The 18174-nt window shown below is 40.2% G+C and overlaps 1 pseudogene; it reads left to right on the top strand.

The window, feature by feature from the left end:
- The first annotated feature begins 297 nt into the window (after positions 1-297).
- LOC112074492 (leucine-rich repeat-containing protein 4C-like) overlaps positions 298-18174 on the top strand; it is a 48819-nt pseudogene continuing 30942 nt past the window's right edge.

Below are 18174 nucleotides of genomic sequence, written 5' to 3'. Positions count from 1 at the left end.
AACACACACACCACACACACACACACACACACATTCCCTCTGGCCTTTATGTGTTAATGCTATTGATCAGTCAATAATAATGAGTTCATAGAGATGTAACCAAATGAGGGTCGGTAGATGGATTGTAGGGAATACTAGAGAGGTTTCAGTCTTTAGCCTACCCACACACGGCAGTGGTATTTTTACATCGCTGAGCTCGGACCATGCAGTCTAATGAATTCCATGTGCTCCTCCCTATTCGAGCCATGGACTGCAGCAAGCGCAAGAGCGATTAGAACCCAGTGGCTCCCGGTGGATATGGAACACACGGAATGTTGATGGTGCTGATATTACACGGATCCCACAAATCCCCCTGACACGCAAAATTGTTATCAAATAGTTACCCTTATGTTAAATAGGTAGCCTACCGGACTGCATCGAAAACCAGCTTCTGGTGGATATTTAGTAATTACAGAGCGCATATAGGCACATTCCGCGCGCTACATATGCCATTGGTTTGCGTATTAGGCTCTGCGTTATTTCAGGGAATCAAGTTGAGAATTGGCTATGGATGCATTGAGTGGTTGTTTGACGAATCTGGATCAGAACCTTCGAATAAGAATGGCTGCGTCCTTTTGAGACATGTATGTATGTACACACCTCGACTGCATCCATGCATATACTTATATATTTTTMMGATTTTACGCTTGCTACATCGATCATGTTCGGGAATATTGCCTGGACATGTGACCCTCTATGGTAACTGACATTATACCTCTGCAAATCCTCCAGTAGGCTATCAGAGAGCTGCACCAATAAGGGATGAACATCAATCCAAATGTGGATAGTCCATTTCAATCTCGGGTTATGGCATTAACTGTGTACGCTCAAGAATAATTTCACTGAGAAATCCTATATAGGGCACCACGTTCAGTTCCACAGGAAAGGGCTATATGAAGAAATAGCCCCAGACTTATCGCTCTCTCACAAACTCGGCAGCATTTCCCCCCATCGGAATACAAAGTCAAAAGCTACCGGCACCCCGCGGGTTTTCTCTACTGTGGCCACAGGAATGGTGGATTCATCCCAATTTCATGCACCTCTTTTTGATCATTTGTAAWTTTTTTTATTGCGTTCGAGGTTCGTTTTCTTACGTTTTTGATTCTGCTGCTGCCGATGTAGACTACGTGTGGTTGCCTCGAATCCTTTCACATGGGTGAGGATTGTGCATCGGTCTTCCAGCCAATCCAATCGGATACCTTGGCCCTGGTGTGTTTGATTTTTTTGCTTCATTTTGAGCACAATCCCACATCTTCGAGAAAATGCGTAAGTATGTTTTATTTGATTTATTCACCTCTTATATCTACATTAAGTTAGACACTTTAATCTTTCTTATCCATCTCGGCTACTCTACACGACAGAGTGGTCATTTGGGTGTTCAACACGACACCGTTTTCCGCTATGGACTAATGTCGCTATAATGTCGCTATAATGTCGCTTTAGGCTACATGTACAATAGTTGATGTTAATTCACATTTTTTAAGACATAATTAAACCATGTGAAGCTCTCTCTCGCGCGCGCGCGCGCGCGTGTGTATATGTGCATGTGTGTTTAAGAGAGAGAGAGGGAGAGAGAGAGAGAGAGAGAGAGAGAGAGAGAGAGAGTCCGAAAGAGACATAGTAAGTAGTTAGATAAATATATACGTAATAATAGGCTTTATTTATTTAATGATGGGGTATGGCCTAAACCGTRTGGTGAGACAGTGTGTTTAGGTAGATTCGGGATTCTGTAAATCCCTGTATAGCCATTATACCAATGTTGCTAGATACGTCATATGGTCATTCATATTCAGCTCAGGTGTGGTTCGTCATGCCGCTTAGTAATGACACATTTGCAGCACGGGGGCCACCAGATTGACCCACCAAATTCCTCAGGTGAGTTCTACAATAGGGTTTCATAGATTTAGGATGTTTTGAGTAATATTTATCAACTGACTAGGCCCCCCAATTAGCTTTTATCCACTAACTCTGTATCCGTGCATGTTAAATCCACCGTGATATTTATGACGTTCAAAGCAATTGACTCGAGCGGAGTGTCAGCCCACATGAGACTGCTTGTGTCTCAACCCCAGTGCTCTTCRTGTGGCACAGCTGCTAATGGAATGTGATGGAGGTGCATTAGTGTTGATTTCCCCCAATCGGATTCCCGAGCACTGTTGACCAGAAGGGAGCATGATGTCTAACCAGGAGTTATGTCATTTGGTGCTGATTCAGATTCTAACTAGTGGGTGTTATATTATAGCTGCGGTTGCCTCAACGGGGCGTCACGCTTGGGTGAGTTAATACAGTTCCGGTGTTGATGTGAGCTGTCCATTGGAAGGCGGTGCTGAAAATCCTACCCGCGTTAGGTTACTGGAGGGCGATACCTTGTAGGCCTCCTATAAAGATTTACCGAGCATGAAAGCATATTACTCAGAACATGAAAGCAACATTCTTTAGATAGTAATACTGTGTTGATGTAAGTTTCTCCATTATAAAACCATGAACCTGTCGGCCATGTTCATGCAGGTTTAAAAGGCACGGTGCATTGGGAAAACATGAATGTTCAAATTGGCATGGACTTTCATTTCAATGGTTTCTCACTGGAAACATTGTTTCTTCCGAAACATTCATTCAATATGCATGAAGTATATTATCTCACATGTTGTTGCATATTCACATTTGCCAAAAGACAGAGCAGCTCAAGAAGAATGAATATTTACTTTTGGCTTATGCTGGAAATTGGAAACCCTATCAGTTTTCAAAGGCACACATTACCTTAAATCCCATTTAAATTTCTTTCAATAATGGAATGTCTGCTATATGCGTAATTACCACTTTAAATTAGTCATGTTTAACTAATCACTATGATGTAACTGTTGGTCTTCTGCTTGTATTACTTCAACCTGAAACTGACTGTTACTATGCCACAGCACTGAATATGTTTAGCAGTGCGAGTCATGGAAGCAGATTGCACCATGGTGTGAAGTGCACGTCTGTTGGGTCCTGTGAGCATGGAATCAATACATGTTACATTTCACAGTCTAATGCCTTGATTTATCGACTAGATCACAGTCTGAGTTTCTCACTGACTTCTGGCCTAAAGCATCTTCAAATATATGAAGTATCAAGGTCTGGCTTGAATGATCTGCAAGATTTGGTTTGGATGACATAGAAGTTCATAAATGTTGTGTGATGTTCTATTTCTCAAAAGCGTTCTCATGTCGAGCTGAGTTGGTATTCCACACCGCCTGTGGCCTAGATCACATGATATTCATTTAGAGAAATGTCCAAGCCTCAATCCTAAATGAGTCAGAAAGATTGATACGCATCTAATAGTGTGGCCAATCTTCCCCATTCATTTGTTATTGAAAGGATGAACTTTCTCTTAAAGGTCATTCATAAACATTGGGCTAACATCAGTGTCCTCCAGTGGAGGCTTGTGAAGATCTTGGTCAGCATTGTCAGTGAATAATACTGTAGATTACATGGGGGGCTATATTCACACTGGGGGGCTGTGTCAGAATGTAACTATTACCTACAGTTTACTGAAGGTATTTACAGTATTGTACTAACAATACTGCATGCTGTTTAGAAAAATATATGCACTAAGTACAATATGACCATGCTATGTCTCTCATACTGGAGGAGTTGAACTAAGAGGAAGTGACACATGGGTCCTCACTGCCTCATACTTCTACTGTAGTGATACACTGCCTCATACTTCTACTGAGTCGATACACTGCCTCATACTTCTACTGTAGTCGATACACTGCCTCATACTTCTACTGTAGTCGATACACTGCCATACCTTACTGTACGTCGCTAACTGCCTCATTATCGTACTGTAGTCGATACACTGCATCATACTTCTACTGTAGTTGATACACTGCCTCATACTTCAATGTAGTCGATACACTGCCTCATACTTCTACTGTAGTGAGTACACTGCCTCATACTTCTACTGTAGTCGATACACTGCCTCATACTTCTACTGTAGTCGATACACGCCTCATACTTCTACTGTTTACGTCATCATTCTACTGGTCGATACACTGCTCATACTTCACTGTAGTGATACACTGCCTCATACTTCAATGTAGTCATACACTGCCTCATACTTTCAAAGTAGTCCATATCACTGCCTCATACTTCTAATTGTAGTTGATACACTGCCTCATCCTTCTAGTCTGTACACACTGCCTCATACTGCATGAGTCGATACACGCTCACTCATACTCGCTCATACTCTACTGTAGTTGACACTGCCTCATACTGTCTAAGTAGTTGATACACTGCCTCATATTCTACTGTAGTTGATACACTGCTCTCAACTTACTTAGCTATACGACTCATATTCTACTGTAGTCCATACACTGCCTCATACTTCTACTGTAGTTGATACACTGCCTCATATTCTACTGTAGTCAATACACTGCCTCATATTCTACTGAGTCCATACACTGCCTCATACTTCTGCTGAGTTGATACACTGCCTCATATTCTACTGTAGTTGATACATGACTGTTACTTTATTAGTATGCATTGCCTCATGCTTGTACTATAGTCATATACTGCCCATACTCACTGTAGTCGATATACCTGTCTCATACTTCTACTGTAGTCCATGCCTTTGAGATATAATTTATTTTGTTTTCACATCATTTTAACATTCTGTCATAAAAAATGTCATTCATTCTGTCGTTAACTTCTTCGGGATCGATATCCCTTCCACAGGACGGTTGAGCTAACGTAGGCTAATGGGATTAGCATAAGGTTGTAAGTAACAAGAACATTTCTAGGACATAGACATATATGATATTGGCAGAAAGCTTAAATTCTTGTTATCTAACTGCACTGTCCAATTTACAGTAGTATACAGTGAAAGAATACCATGTTATTGTTTGAGGAGAGTGCACAATTTTCAACATGAAAAGTTATTAATAAACAAACTAGGCACATTTGGGCAGTCTTGATACAACATTTTGAACAGAATTGCAATGGTTCATTGGATCAGTCTAACACGTTGCGCATACACTGCTGCCATCTAGTGGCAAAATCTAAATTGCACCTGGGCTGGAATAATACATTATGACCTTTCTCTTGAATTTCAAAGATGATGGTACAAAAATACAAAAGAACGTTTGGTTTTTTCTTGTATTATCTTTTACCAGATCTATTGTGTTATATCTCCCTCATCTTTCCACATTTCCACAAACTTCAAAGTGTTTCCTTTAAATGATACCAAGAATATGCATATTCTTGCTTCAGGGCCTGAGCTACAGGCAGTTAGATTTGGGTATGTCATTTTAGGTGAAAATTGAAAAAAAGGGGCGTAACAATTTTATATGTTAAAAAATAGTTTCCCTATCTCAAGAGGTTAAATAAAAATGACTATAGTAAGTGCCTATTAAGTGCCAAATAAAGTAACAGGGTTGACTGTAACAGAGTTGACGATTTCATCTTTAATCAGCATAAATCCACTGTGACAGGATGAATGGAAGCTTGTAAAAAAAAAGAAAGAAATTGTAGATTTTTGTTTTGCTGTCTGCTATGAGTAATAGGGTTGCTGTGTTATGCTCGACCTTCAGTTTGCCACCAGAAAATGGTGCTCACCAGGTTTACACACCATTTGACTATTAGATTTAATATTTCTCTTGAAAGAAATTATTTAAAAGGAATAGTTTCACATATTAAAACGAGAGTTCAGTTTACAGAACAGGTTGACCTTAAAATGAGGGCCGGTGTTGTTTTTAACCTTCAAATTAGTCACTAATCACATGAATACAGTGAGCTCCAAAACTACTGGGGCAGTGACACATTTTTGTTGTTTTGGCTCTGTCTCCACCACTGGATGATACAATAATGATGCTAACCTCCCCTGTTAGTAATGGTGAGAGGTTAGCATGTCTTGGGGGTATGATTTAAATGTAACTCCCCTGTTATTGTAATGGTGAGAGGTTAGCATGTCTTGGGGGTATGATTTAAAATGCTAACCTCCCCTGTTATTGTAATGGTGAGAGGTTAGCAGTGTCTTGGGGTATGATTTAAAATGCTAACCTCCCTGTTATTGTAATGGTGAGAGGTTAGCATGTCTTGGGGTATGATTTAAAATGTTAACCTCCCCTGTTTGTATGGTGAGATTAGCATGTCTTGGGGTATGATTAAAATGCAAACCTCCCCTGTTATGTGAGAGGTTAGCATGTCTTGGGGTATGATTTAAAATGCAACCTCCCCTGTTATTGTAATGGTGAGAGGTTAGCATGCTTGGGGTATGATTTAAAATGCTAACCTCCCTGTTATTGAAATGTGAGAGGAGCATTCTTGGGGGATGATAAAAATGCTAACCCCCTGTTATGTAATGGTGAGAGGTAGCATGTCTTGGGGGATGATTTAAAAGCTAACCTCCCCTGATTGTAACTGGTGAGAGGTTAGCATGTCTTGGGGGTATGATTTAAAAAGCTAACCTCCCCTGTTATTGTAATGGTGAGAGGTTAGCATGTCTTGGGGGTATGATTTAAAAAGCTAACCTCCCCTGTTATGTAATGGTGAGAGGTAGCATGTCTTGGGGTATGATTTAAAAAGCTAACCTCCCCTGTAATTGTAATGGTGAGAGGTTAGCATGTCTTGGGGTATGATTTAAAAAAGCAACCTCCCCTGTTAATGGTGAAGAGGTTAGCATGTCTTGGGGTATGATTTAAAAAGCTAACCTCCCCTGTAATTGTAATGGTGAGAGGTTAGCATGTCTTGGGGTATGATTTAAAAAGCTGACCTCCCTGTAATTGTAATGGTGAGAGGTTAGCATGTCTTGGGGGTAGATTTAAAAACTAACCTCCCTGATTTGTAATGGTGAGAGGTTAGCATGTCTTGGGGTATGATTTAAAAAGCTAACCTCCCCTGTAATTGTAATGGTGAGAGGTTAGCATGTCTTGGGGTTATGATTTAAAAGCTAACCTCCCCTGTTAATTGTAATGTGAGAGGTTAGCATGTCTTGGGGTGATTTAAAATGCTACCCCTTGTTGTAATGGTGAAGGTTAGCATGTCTTGGAGGCATGATATTTGTGCCTCTAACTTTCTCAATCATCATTATTCACGATTCATTCAGGACTATCCGTAATCATAGTAGCATCCACATTCATGTAGAAATGTTTAGAAACATGTTATATTCTTATTTACAATAAATGTGACTCCAAAATTACACAAACATTATTTACATTAATTTCTATTGGCACAACATTTTCTGAAACCAACCAAAACTAACAGTAAATGCATCCAACAAGTTTGTGGAGTGACAAGCTTGATGAGTCAATGCATGCTAGGAATTGTGAACAAATTCAACATTTTTGACTACTTAAATACACATACTGATAAGTGAATTTGTCCCAATACTTTTAGTCCCCTAAAATGGGGAACTATGTACATAAAGTGCTGTAATTCAAAACGGTTCCCCTGATATGGATGAAAATACCTCAAATGAAAGCTGACAGTCTGCACAGTCATTGTACCATTTCAAATCCAAAGTGCTGGAGTACATAGACACCAAAAAAAACATGTCACGGCCAATACTTCTGGAGCTCACTGTAAATAATAATCTCGGAAATTACTTTATCAAAGCAACAAAATAACTAGGCTTTACCATGATGGTGAAAACTTGGAGATATGTATGGTTAAGTAGGTTACAATCTTTCTGGAAGTTACAGAGGTGCATGGAGGACATTTCAAAATGCAGAATTTTGCCACATTAGCAAGTCTTTATTCATATAAAAAAGTCAGATTTATTAATCTCCATGTGGTGTTCATTAAAGGGCACTTAATTGAATAACAGGCTTTTAATCCAACATTGGTGCACAATTTCTACTTAAAATATCAAAGGGATGCAAAGGGCATCATTTAGTGGAACGACCCAGTAGAGAAAGTGCCTTTGGTTCCATCTTGCTCGAATAAAAGATCATACATTTTTGAGCGTGTCAATCCTGCAACAATCAGCCCACTAACAGTGCCCATCCAGTGCATGTCCGGAATACAAGGATCGTATCTGCCCCCTACAATTTGACAGCACTAATATTGACAATCTTTCTAAATGAATCATCTATATTCCTGACTTATAAAAATGGTGCATATGTTGATATAGCCATGCATGGTTACAGTATATGAGCCTTGCTGTCAGACAGCCACTGTTAGGGTCCTTTAATGTGAAAACAAACACTGCTGATTTCCATTGTTCCCCTCTAATCAGGAACAGATTTAGACCTGGGACACCAGGACACTAGGTGAGTGCAATTAATTATCAGGTAGATAAGACAACCAGCAGTACATCGGATCTCCAGGCTCGGATTTAAATACCTTTGACTTGGATAAACCTTTGGTGACTATATTGACTAGCCTGTTTAAACCACACTGGAATGCTGCAGTGTTCAGTGGTGTAACCAGGCTAGCAATTGACATGCATCACTCAAATGTCTCCCAACTCTGCTTCCAGYAGGCAGCTGCTGCCTGCTTCCATTGAGTGTTATACGACTGCAAGCCGAGGAAATAAAATGTTCATGAATGTTCATTTCTGACTGTCTTGGACTTTTGTCAATGGCAAAAATGCTGATCCATTTGTGCAGATCATTAACTTTTCTGTTGGACTCGTACTGTACAGAATTGATGTTGAATAATGTTTCAGTGGAGGGATCTACTGAAGAGAAATTCCACAGTGTGTGTGTGCGTGAGTGTGTGTCTGTGCATGTTTATGAGTGTCTGTGTATCTGTGTGTGTCTGTTTGTCTGTGTCCCTCCTTTCTAGTAAACAACGATCTCCCTCACCTTGTGTCTCCTGCTCAAACCCTAATCAACCGTTCTGTCCTTCTGAAGTGGGGCTTCCCCAATATCACAGAGCACTGACCCTGATTTAGCCCCTAACCTCCTGCCCATCCAGTCTTGGTGGATGGTTACTGAACCACCCTCCCCCTGATGAAACATATGTCTGTGTCTGGTCTGGAGACAGCTAGCCACATCTGGATGAAGTTGACTGCTTGTGAATGAGTTGGACCAACGTATCAGCCGGCCAGACCGATGCAACTCTTCTCAGTATTCCAGCCACTGTGGCAGTCAGGATCGTCATGGTTTCGTGCTCTTGAAAGAGGATTATTCAGCCAGTTCCGCAACCTGTCACTCTGCAATCCTGACATTTAAATCAAAGTTAGCATGCTAAACGTGAAGAAGCCAGGCCTGTCTCGTTGTCTGTGATGTTAGCTTTCTGTCTAATGTGGTTTAAACTTTACAGATGGCTTCTTATCCCAGAGAGGGACACAGTTCAGAGGGTTGTTGACAAGGACCGGAAAATACTATGGTAACACTTTACGTAGAACCAACCGGTAGATTGTATGTCATAATGCGTTGAGACTTTTCACAGGAACGTAGTATATGAACCAGGATATAGAATGAGACTTTTCACAGGAACGTAGTATATGAACCAGGATAATAGAATGAGACTTTTCACAGGAACGTAGTATATGAACCAGGATTATAGAATGAGACTTTTCACAGGAACGTAGTAAATATGAACCAGGATTATAGAATGAGAACTTTTCAACAGAACGTAGTATATGAACCAGGATATAGAATGAGACTTTTCACAGGAACGTAGTATATTGAACCAGGATATAGAATGAGACTTTTCACAGGAACGTAGTATATGAACCAGGATATAGAATGAGACTTTCACAAGGAACGTAGTATATGAACCAGGATATAGAATGAGACTTTTCACAGGAGACACGTAGTATATATGAACGCAGGATATAGAATGAGACTTTTCACAGGAACGTAGTATATGAACCAGGATATAGAATGAGACTTTTCACAGGAACGTAGTATATGAACCAGGTATAGAATGAGATTTTCAAGGAACGTAGTATAATGAACCAGGATATAGAATGAAGACTTTCATAGGAACGTAGTATATAGAACCAGGTATAGAATGAGACTTTTCAAGGAACGTAGTATATGAACCAGGTATAGAATGAGACTTTCATAGGAACGTAGTATATGAACCAGCGATATAGAATGAGACTTCTCATAGGAAACGTAGTATATGAACCAGGTATAGAATGAGACTTTTCATAGGAACGTAGTATATGAACCAGGCTATTAGAATGAGACTCTCATAGGAACGTAGTAATATGAACCAGGCTATAGAATGAGACTTCTCATAGGAACGTAGTATATGAACCAGGCTATAGAATGAAGACCTTCTCATAGGAACGTAGTATATGAACCAGGCTATAGAATGAGACTTCTCATAGGAACGTAGTATATGAACCAGGCTATAGAATGAGACTTCTCATAGGAACGTAGTATATGAACAAGGTATAGAATGAGACTTCTCATAGGAACGTAGTATATTGAACCAGGCTATAGAATGAGACTTCTCATAGGAACGTAGTATATGAACCAGGCTATAGAATGAGACTTTTCTCATAGGAACGTAGTATATGAACCAGGCTATAGAATGAGACTTCTCATAGGAACGTAGTATATGAACCAGGCTATAGAATGAGACTTCTCATAGGAACGTAGTATATGAACCAGGCTATAGAATGAGACTTCTCATAGGAACGTAGTATATGAACCAGGATATAGAATGAGACTTCTCATAGGAACGTAGTATATGAACAGGCTATAGAATGAGACTTCTCATAGGAACGTAGTATATGAACCCAGGATATAGAATGAGACTTCTCATAGGAACGTAGTATATGAACCAGGCTATAGAATGAGACTTCTCATAGGAACGTAGTATATGAACCAGGCTATAGAATGAGACTTCTCATAGGAACGATAGTAAATATGAACCAGGCTATAGAAATTGAGAACTTTTCATAGGAACGTAGTAATATGAACCAGGCTATAGAAATGAGACTTCTCATAGGAACGTAGTATATGAACCAGGCTATAGAATGAGACTTCTCATAGGAACGTAGTATATGAACCAGGCTATAGAATGAGACTTTCATAGGAACGTAGTATATATGAACAGGAATATAGAATGAGGTTCTTCACAGGAACGTAGTATATGAACCAGAAGATATGAATGAGACTTCTCACAGGAATGTAGTATATGAACCAGAATATAGAATGAGACTTTTCACAGGAACGTATATATATGAACCAGGCTATAGATGAGACTTCTCATAGAACGTAGTATATGAAAGGCTAAGATGAGACTTTTCACAGGAACGTAGTATATGAACGAGGATATAGAATGGACTTCTCATAGGAACGTAGTATTATAACCAGGCATTAGAATGAGACTTCTTCATAGGAACGTAGTATATGAACCAGGCTATAGAATGAGACTTCTCATAGGACGTAGTATATGAACCAGGTTATAGAATGAGACTTCTCATAGGAACGAGTATATGAACCAGGCTATAGAATGAGACTTTTCATAGGAACGTAGTATATGAACCGGATATAGAATGAGACTTCTCATAGGAACGTAGTATATGAACCAGGGATATAGAAATGAGACTTTTCATCAGGAACGTAGAATATGAACCAGGCTATAGAATGAGACTTCTTATAGGAACGTAGTATTGAACCAGGCTATAGAATGAGACTTTTCACAGGAACGTAGTAAGAACGAGATATAGAATGAGACTTTTCAAGGAACGTAGTATATGAACCAGGCTAATAGAATGAGACTTTCATAGGAACGTAAGTATATGAACAGGCATAGAATGGACTTCTCATAGGAACTGTAGTATATGAACCAGGTATAGAATGAGACTTTTCATAGGAACGTAGTATATGACGCAGGTTATATAGAATGAGACTTCTCATAGGAAGGTAGTATATGAACAGGCTATAGAATGAGACTTCTCATAGGAACGTAGATATGAACCAGGCTATAGAATGAGACTTCTCATAGGAACGTAGTATATGAACCAGGATATAGAATGAGACTTTTCAAGGAACGTAGTATATGAACCAGGCTATAGAATGAGACTTCTCATAGGAACGTAGTATATGAACCAGATATAGAATGAGACCTTTCTCAAGGAACGTAGATTATGAACCAGGATATAGAATGAGACCTTTTCACAGGAACGTAGTTATAACCAGGATATAGAATAAGCGTGTTTTGCGTCAGAACCGCCCCACGCCTCCAACCATTGATGTTTATATTTTTGAGATTCTGGGAAAGTTAGGTCAGAGAAACACTGAACTTCCTCCTCTCTCTCACTGATTCCGTGGATGGAATCTCAAGGGCTCATCTAATGAGTGCGTTCCAAAAACACAGAGTCACAGTATGCAGGCCTGAGGAGTTTAGAAGATCATCATATTGATGTGCTTCCTGATACTTCAAACATTTCTCTAATTACTGCAAACATCTGATGTCCTGCGCAGACCTGCGCAGAATGTGTGCATCTGAAACGCACCCATTCACTGAGTCACTGCAGGTATAGAATCTTCCTCTGTATGGCAGAAGCTTTGACCAATAGAGCGTAGCTACAGTGTAAATCAACCAACCCACCAACAAGCCCTGGTTGGCACCTTTCTGCCTACCTAATCACACTCCTCACACATGACAGAATCCAACAGTGCTCCAGATAAAATACAGTATTTCAGTAGAAGATGCCTCTGATAAAATACAGCGTATTTCAGTAGAAGAATGCCTCTGATAAAATACAGCTATTTCAGTAGAAAGATGTCTCTGATAAATAACTAACAGCTATTTCAGTAGAAAGATGCCTCTGATAAAATACAGCTTTCAGTAGGAGATGCCTTGATAAATACAGCTATGTTAGTAGGAGATGCTCTGATAAAATACAGCTATTTCAGTAGATGATGCTCTGATAAAATACAGCTATTTCAGTAGGAATGCCTCTGATAAAAATACAGCTATTTCATTAGGAGATGCTCTTGATAAAATACAGCTATTTAGTAGATGATGCCTCTGATAAAATACAGCTTTTTCAGTAGGAGATGCCTCTGATAAAATACAGCTATTTCAGTAGGAGATGTCTTCTGATAAAATACAGCTATTTCAGTAGATGATGCCTCTGATTAAAATACAGCTATTCAGTAGGAGATGCCTCTGATAATACAGCTATTTCATTAGGAGATGCCTCTGATAAAATATCGGCTATTTTAGTAGGAGATCCCTCTGATAAAATAACAGCTATTTCAGTAGAAGATGCCTCTGATAAAATACAGCTATTTCAGTAGGAGATGCCTCTGAATAAATACAGCTATTTTCAGTAGGAGATGCCTCTGATAAAATACAACTATTTAGTAGGAGATGACTCTGATAAAATACAGCTATTTTAGTAGGAGATCCCTCTGATAAAATACAGCTATTTTCAGTAGGAGATGCCTCTGATAACATACAGCTATTTCAGTAGGAGATCCTCTGATAAAATACAGCCATTTCAGTGGGAGATGCCTCTGATAAAATACAGCTATTTTAGTAGGAGATGACCTGATAAAATACAGCTATTTTAGTAGGAGATGACTCTGATAAAATACAGCTATTTTAGTAGGAGATGCCTCTGATAAAATACAGCTATTTCAGTAGGAGAGTGCCTCTGATAAAATACAGCATTATTTAGTAGGAGATGATCTGATAAAATACAGCTATTTTAGTAGGAGATGACTCTGATAAAATACAGCTATTTCAGTAGGAGATGCCTCTGATAAAATACAGCTATTTTAGTTGAGATGACTCTGATAAAATCAGCTATTTTAGTAGGAGATGACTCTGATAAAATACAGCTATTTCAGTAGGAGATGCCTCTGATAAAATACAGCTATTTTAGTAGGAGATGCCTCTGAAAAAATACAGCTAATATTTAGTAGGAGATGAAGCTATTTTAGTAGGAGATGCCTCTGCTTCAAAACTGCTAATGCTTAAGAGCTCCAAAAGGCTTTGCCACGAAGCGTCTGCATATCTCATCTGTTAATATCCGTAGGAAGCCTTTGAACACACTCCTTCTTACCAGGAAAATCCTTTAGAAATTCTTAGTAATAACTAAAGCGATGATAGATTGTCATGTTGATGGAGAAAGCTGATTTTCGTTCACTCACTCCTTTTATTTCACAAATCCCACCCCGCTTTCTTTACCTCTCTCTACTCTCTCCATCTCTTTTTCTCTCTCTCGTTTTATTGTCTGTTTGCCTAACTCTTAAAGAGATGGTCTTGATAACTCCACTCCAGTGAACATGCAGATATTCCCTCACAGTCATTCATCATGAGGAAATGGAGTCAGTCATTTGTGGTCTATAGTGACCAATCAAATGTGGAGTGAATTACTAACTTCATTCATGTATGTCCTCTGAACAGACCAATCCGACAGGTCTCACTGACATGCTTTGCATCTACTTAAAGATTCTACAAAATAAGTGTGAAAATCATTTTCTGACTAAAGAAATGGGGCTACTGTATGCTGCTTGAGCTGGTCTTGTCCTTGGAAGGTTACCTCATCAGTCGTATGGTTCTGTTCAGCGTAGGTTGGTTAGAAACTGCAGCAGTCTTGGCTTATGTTTCCTTTTGCTGTTTTATCTTGTGTGCTGATCTTACATTGTAGAATAATTCACGGTTGGATTAATTTAAATCTTTTAATACAATATTTACCATGTTATTTGAAACCAAGCTTTATTGCAGTCGGAAAAATGTTAGYCTTACCAGAAAACTTCCCGATGTCACTTTTGATTGAATAGTCTTGCAATCATATACATGCTGGTGTGTTTGCGTAGTATTTTGTTTGGCCAGGTATTCCTTTATGACATACTTAGCCCTCCACTCTGTTGCTCTGGAGTAGCCATGCTATGGTACACATGGCAGGTTGGAGTTCTGCCATCGTCCGGCTTCAGGGCAGGGGTTGGGTGCAGAGCATCCTCAAATCAAACCAACTGAGTTTTATTTGACACATGCTCCGAATACAGCAGAGACCTTATTGTGAAACGCTGATGGACGAGCCCTTAACCAACAATTTCCTCCCAAAAAAGTCTGACAAATCTGCTAAATAAACTAAAGGAAAAATAGTAACACAATAAAATAACAGTAACGAGACTATATACAGGGGGTACCGGGACTGAGTCAATGTGCGGGGGTACAGGGTAGTCGAGGTAATTGAGGTAATATGTACTATACATGTAGGATAGAGGTAAAGTGACTACGCATAGGTAATAAACAGAGAGTAACACTTGTGTGTCAGCTGTGTGTGTGTGTCAGTGTAGTATGTGTGTGTGTGTCAATGTGTGTCAGCGTGGTGTGTGTGAGTGTGTGGTTAGAGTCCAGTGAGTGCACATCGAGCCTGTGTACGAGGCCTGGATGAGGAGTGCATGGTATTGGTCAATACTGATCTAGCACGGTAGGTTTGGGAGACATGGATTGGTCAACACTGATCTAGTACGGTAGGTTTGGGAGACATGGATTGGTCAAAACTGATCTAGCATGGTAGGTTTGGGAGACATGGATTGGTCAACACTGATCTAGTACGGTAGGTTTGGGAGACATGGATTGGTCAACACTGATCTAGTACGGTAGGTTTGGGAGACTCATTCCCTTGTCTGGTCATGAAAGGTCTTTATCATCATTAGATGACAGATAAACATGAATGCAATTAAAAGTAGACATGAAAAGGCACTGATTACAATGCATGTATACATACATATTGGATCTACCGTAGCAATAGCAAGTCAACAACAATGGTTGTGATCAGAYTAATACACAGGAGAGAGAGAGAGAGAACCGGGCCTCATATCTAGAAAGCCACTAGCAGACGTTGACTAGATTGTTGATTACGGGGACTCCCAGTCCYGGCGATATCATATTCATGAGCCAAATGGTGCATGTTGTAATATKCATGAGCAAATTAGATGTGTGAAGAACAAGAGGGGGCTGCTCCAAATGCMCCGGGATTCATAAACACTGCTTTGATTCTTTTTCTGCCATAATAAATTKATGCAAATGTTGTTTTCTTGTATCATTGATCCAGTTACTATGTTCCCTGCAGCAATGCAGTCACTTTCTCATTTAAGGGGATTTATCAGAGAAAAGGAAATGGACGGTCTCTTTGTGTGGCCATATTATCTGGGTCTTATTCATTMGGGAACACGTAGCAAATCTTTTTACAACAGAGAACAAAAACTAGTATCTCTCATTGGACTGCTTCTGGTGTTCGCTTCCTGTTTCATTCCGTTTTCTTCCATTCGGTGCCAAATGAATACAACCCTGTTAGCCTGGGCTGGGGAACAGAAGGGTGTCTAATCAAACAGAGCCGTGTTTAAAGGTCCCTCTTCAGATGAGGCTGTGTTCATGACCCAGGATCAAGGAGACACGACAGGCCTTTTCTGCAACATGGAGCCAGTCAGTGCTGGACAGGGGGACGAGCAGCTATGAGGGCCACGAGGGACGTGTGCAGGAGGAAAGATGACTGTATCTTATAAAGATAACACTTGTGGGCGATGTCAGAGGAGAGAATACTTGTACACACACTTTATTGTTGCTGTGGTACGTAGGAATCTGCTTATGAAATTCTAATAAGTTGCAAATCAGGCATTTGTTGAGTGCTTGTCAAATATTACTGTAGCTAATACTTAATTCTTGTTATTCAACAAGCTTAAACTGCAATGCCGAATAAGGAACCTATAACCTCTGCAAATAGCATATAAGACGCATAGAAGAACATAAGTCATGTGGACGCTGAAAACGAAGGTTACATAAACATGGGCTTATTTCACACTTCATAGGCTAGGGGGCTTGGCTGCTGGGGGGCTTGGCTGCTGGGGGGCTTGGCTGCTGGGGCGCTCCAGCTTACAGTGCCTGCAGAAACCATTACACACCTCTTGACTTATTCCACATTTTGTTGTTACAGCCTGAATTTAAAATGTATTAAATATTTTATTTTCTCACCCATCTTCAAACAATACCCCATAATGACAAAGTGAAAACATGTTTTTAGAAATCTTAGTAAATGTATTGAAAAATAAATACAGAAATCTAATTGACATAAACGAGAGAGATATGAGATGACAAAGTGAAAACATGTTTTTAGAAATCTTAGTAAATGTATTGAAAAATAAATACAGAAATCTAATTGACATAATATTCACACCCCTGAGTCAATACTTAGTAGAATCACCTTTGGTGGCTATTACAGCTTTGAGTCGTCTAGGGTATGTCTGGATCAGCTTTGAGTCGTCTAGGGGATGTCTGGATCAGCTTTGAGTCGTCTAGGGTATGTTGGATCAGCTTTGAGTCTCTAGGGATGTCTGGATCAGCTTTGAGTCGTCTAGGGGATGTCTGGATCAGCTTTGAGTCTGCTTGGGGATGTCTGGATCAGCTTTGAGTCGTCTAGGGGATGTCTGGATCAGCTTTGAGTCGTCTGGGATGCTTGGATCAGCTTTGAGTCGTCTTGGGGATGTCTGGATCAGCTTTGAGTCGTCTTGGGGATGTCTGGATCAGTTTGAGTCGTCTAGGGGATGTCTGGATCAGCTTTGAGTCGTCTTGGGGATGTCTGGATCAGCTTTGAGTCGTCTAGGGGATGTCTGGATCAGCTTTGAGTCGTCTAGGGGATGTCTGATCATTTGAGTCGTCTAGGGGATGTCTGGATCAGCTTTGAGTCGTCTAGGGGATGTCTGGATCAGCTTTGAGTCGTCTAGGGATGTCTGGATCAGCTTTGAGTCGTCTTGGGGATGTCTGATCAGCTTTGAGTCGTCTAGGGGATGCTGGATCAGCTTTGAGTCGTCTAGGGATGTCTGGATCAGCTTTGAGTCGTCTTGGGGATGTCTGGATCAGCTTTGATCTTGGGATGTCTGATCGCTTTGAGTCGTCTGGGATGTCTGGATCAGCTTTGAGTCGTCTAGGGATGTCTGGATCAGCTTTGAGTCATCTTGGGGATGTCTGGATCAGCTTTGAGTCATCTGGTTTGTGGTATTTTCTCAAGCTCTGTTAAGTTTAGATGGGGATGGCAGTGACAGCAAATCTTGAATGTCTTTCCACAGATTTTCCATGGGATTCAAGTCTGGGCTTTGGCTGCCACTCAAGGACTTTCACATTCTTGATCTGAAGCCATTCCAGCGTTGCTTTGGCTGTATGCTTGGGGTCATTGTCCTGTTGGAATGTAACATCTTCTCCCGCGTCTGCGGACATTTGCAATCTGCG

The sequence above is a fragment of the Salvelinus sp. IW2-2015 genome, unplaced genomic scaffold (assembly GCF_002910315.2).
Source record: "Salvelinus sp. IW2-2015 unplaced genomic scaffold, ASM291031v2 Un_scaffold2658, whole genome shotgun sequence".
NCBI lineage: Eukaryota > Metazoa > Chordata > Actinopteri > Salmoniformes > Salmonidae > Salvelinus > Salvelinus sp. IW2-2015.
The sequence above is the reverse complement of the archived record's forward strand: the minus strand, read 5'-3'. Positions and strand labels throughout refer to the sequence as shown.